The following is a 4,394-nucleotide window of genomic DNA, read 5'->3' on the forward strand; positions in this document are numbered from 1 at the left end:
CGTCTGAATCAAAGATGGAGATCTCTAGTGGTGGGGGAAGGGCTACCTTCCCACTGCTGCTCTGTGAGAAGGAATAAGGATAGCAAGGTACTACTCACACCAGACTCTTGGTTTCTGGGCCATCCCTGGCTTGGGATCTGCACGATAAAGATTTCTGTTCCTTGTCAGTTCTTGCTGGTGGTGAGTAGAATCCGCTTGCATACCATGTCTGGCGCCTTTGTCCTGGACTCTCTCTGATGGAATGGCAGCCACGACACTGCCGCTGCTGCCATTGCTGCCACTGCCTCAGTCCTGGCTACCAGCAAGTACTCAGATCTATCTCTTTGCCTGGATTTTCCTTCTCTGGCCAAACTCTCTGTACTGTGATGGCACACTTGGTGTGATTCTCTAGCCTAGGACTGTTCACTGGCACACTAAAACTGCTTTCTATGTGAGAGCTTGTTTAGCCTCCAGCTTCTCCTGTGCCAACTTCCTCCAGTCCCATTTTCTTTCATTTAAGAGATGAGTTTTGTAACGCAAAACTGCTCACTCTACATGTACTATGACTCTAGAAAAGACATGGAAACCAAAAGAACCAGGAAAAAGAAAGATAATACTTGTCACAGAGATTTGAAAAAAGATCAGAGGAAAAGGGTATGGAGAAAAGTGAATGTGAACTTAAGAATTATCCAGACCTAAATTCCCTAAACCAAGTGACAGGCTGTTAGTGTTTATACCTTAATACAGGACAAGGTAGCATGCTTTTTCTTATTGTTAATATGTAGATTTGGTAACACTTACCTATCTTCTGTTAATATTTACACTTGGATGTGTGAACATTCAGCTGCCTTTTCTGCATTCATGGAGGGTGAGATTTCCTGGAAGCACACTGAAAAAGGCATTCATTCAATAGAGAAAATAGTAGTAAAATAGTCTCATTTTGCAGATGGCATGATCCTATTTTTAAGGAACCCTCTAGATATTTTCCCATATTACTTGAAAGAGTCCAAAAGTTTGGGAAAGTAGCAGGATATAAAATAACCCACAGAAATCAGTACCTTTTCTGTATTCCAACAATGAGAAGTTTCAGACTGAAATCAGGAAAGCAACTCCAATTGTAATAGACTCAAAAAAATATGTAGGCATTAACTTAACCAAAGGTGTGAAAGACCTCTACTATGGAAGTTTTAAAAACCAAAAAGGGACTTAAAGCAGATTTAAGAAGTGGAGAAACCACCCATGCTCATGGATAGTGAAAATGGCAAAAATGCCCAAAGCAATTTGCAAATTCAATGAAATATCTATCAAAATTCCAATGATATAGAGAAAGCATTCCAAAATAATAAAAGACCCAGAATATCAAAAAGAATCCTTAGCAGAAAGAACAGTGCTGGAGGAATATCAATACCATACTTTAAACTCTATTGCAAAGGCATAATAATAATAATTGCTTAGTACTGGCACAAGAACGGGCCTAGAACCAATAGAATAAAATAGAACAACCTGAAATAAATCCATATACGTTTAGCCACCTGGAAGAAAGAACGCCTCTTCAAATAGTACTAACATAATTGGCTATACACATGCAAAAAACTGAAACTAGATCCTTATATATCACCCAGCACCAGATAAATAGAAAGCCCACAATGTTTGACAAGAAATGTACTCATTACCTTAGTCATGTAACTGTAACCCCTTTGTACAGCATTTTTATAATAAAATAAAATTTAAAAAAAGGAAAAATTCCACAGAATGGGAAAAGATCTTTACTGCATCACACAAGTACCTCATATCTAGAAGATGTTTAGAGCTCAAAAACTTAAGGCTCCCCAAATTAAACCTCAAAGAAACAACAACCCAATTTAAAAATGGGCTAAAGACTTAAAGAGAGACTTCTCAGAAGAAATAAAAATGGCCAATAGACACATGAAGAAAAGGCTCAACATCCCTGTCCATAAGAGAAATGCAAATCAAGACAACATTGAGATTTCACCTCACCCTAGTTAGTTATCAAGAAAACTACCAATAACAGATGCTGGTGGGGATGTCGCTGAAAGGGAACTCTCATACACTGTTGGTGGGAATATAAACTTGTTCAACTATTCTGGAAAGACTGAACACAGAACTTTGCTATCACCTAGCAATTCCACTACTGAGCATTTACCCATTTGACCACAAACAAGGCCACACTAAACTAACAGCACAGCCATGTCAATACATAGAATCAACCCAGATGCCCCTCAGTAGATGGATCAAGAAAATGAGATACATACACAATGGTATTCTATGATTCCACCAGAAAGAATGATATTGTACCATTCTTAACGAATGGAAAGACTTGGAAAAAATTATATTAAGTGACATAAACCAGACCCAAAGAAACATAGGTTGCCTGTTTTTCCTCATTTGTTGTAACTAGAAAGTGCCTATAAATTGACAAGTAAGAGATGGTAAAAGAAAAAAAATACACAAGGACATGATAAATTATGCAGGACTCTTCACATTTACACAGTGAGATCAAAGGAGGATATTCTTAGGGGAAGGTCACAAAGGTTCAATAGCTATAGACATATTGTCATAGAAGATGTTGTTTATTGAACTCCAAGAAATGAAAACAAATGGTTTTTTTGTTATTTTCTTCTTTTTCTTTCTCCTTTGTCACTCCTTTTGATATCTGTACTTTTTGTCTTATATATAGTTATATATAGTTTAACAGTTTGGAGGAGAGTAAGGAGGTCACAGAAATTATGGGACAAAGGATGAAAAGTGCAGCAATGATACTGAGGAGACACTACGATAAAAATGAACTGTACAACTTGTCAGAGAGAGTGGTGGGAAAAACTGGGAGAAAACAAGGGAAGAGGTGACACTGACATTGTTCAAAAAGAAATATACTCAATTACCTGAATTATGTAACCATTATCCCTCTGTACCTCACATTACAATAATAATTTAAAAAAGAAATAGAAAGAGAGAGATAGAAAGAAAAAAGAAAGAACGAAAGAAATAAGGAAAGAAAGGAAGAAAGGAAGAGGGAAAGAAAGGAGGAAAGAAAGAAAGAGGAAGGAAGGAAGAAGAAAGAAAAGAAAAGAAAAGAAAAGAGAAAGAAAGAATCTATGTTCAAGGGTAATTCGTAGTAGGCTTGGCAGGAAGTTTTCTTTCTCATCCAGCCTTGGTCATTTTGTCATAAGGTGATTGAGGAAGAATAGTGCAAGTGAGCAGTTTTTGTTTCTCTGTTGTCACACTATCACCATTCTGATAGTTCACTCAAAACCTATGAAGATTCAAGGTTCTTCCCATGTAAACCCCAGAGATGCTTCACTGAAACTCTGACAGTCTACTTAGTGCAGTGTCCCAATGATCACTTATAGATCTGAGTCACACATACACATTGTATTGTAAGCCACTTGAGGAGGTTCTTTCTTTCTGAAGAATAACTAATTCTGAAGGTTCATTTTCTTGTTGGAGGCATCTCTGAATTTGTGTACTGAAATTGATTACCAGTTAACTTGTTTGTGTGTGTGTGTGTGTGTGTGTGTGTGTGTGTGCATACACACACACACACACACACATATACACACACACACACACACTGATACTGGCACTTGAACTTAGAACCTCACCAGCTCAAAGCTGGTGTTCTGCCACTTGTGAAATACCTCCAGCTTAACTTCGTGCTGGTTAATTGGAGACAGAGTTTCCCAGGCTTTTCTCACCAAGTTAGTTTTGAACTGTAACTTTCCAGGTCTCAGCCTCCTACATAGATAAGGTCGCAGGTGTTAGCCTAGCTTACCAACTAACTCTTAAAAAGAGATTTGAGAAGGTCCTCCAAACCAGAGGACACATAACTCCTAACCCTGCTACCTGACAGTTAGCTCATCCTGATGTCTCAAGAAAAATGTGCACTACTTCTGGAAGTATAAAAGGGCTCATTTTCCCCCCTGAATTCTCACCAGTATCTGTTGTTTCTTTTCTTGCTGATAGCCATTCAGAAAAGGGTGAGATGAATTCCAATGTTATTTTGAGTTTCATTTCCTTTATGGTTATGAATTTTGAATCATGTATTTATTGGTAATCTGTACTTCTGCTTTCTCAAATAATCTGTGCACTTATTAATATGATTATTCTTTGGGGTGTTTAATTTTGTGAATTATATATTGTGGATATTAATCTGTTGTTACATGAGTAGCTTTTAAATATTTTATCCCAACCCGTTTGTTATGTCTTTCTTATGATTATTATTTAATTTTTAATCTGATGTAATCTCTTAATCAATTCTCACTCTTTCTTGACTATAGGAGTCCTGTATTATGAAAGGTTTTCTCTATGTTTTTCTGTTGTTACTTCAAAGTTGGAGTCTTCCTTTAAGATCTTTGATTTGGAATTGAGTTTTGTACAGAGATAGGAATCTATTT

The sequence above is a fragment of the Dipodomys spectabilis genome, unplaced genomic scaffold (assembly GCF_019054845.1).
Source record: "Dipodomys spectabilis isolate Male_0828 unplaced genomic scaffold, ASM1905484v1 ptg000286l, whole genome shotgun sequence".
Classification (NCBI taxonomy): domain Eukaryota; kingdom Metazoa; phylum Chordata; class Mammalia; order Rodentia; family Heteromyidae; genus Dipodomys; species Dipodomys spectabilis.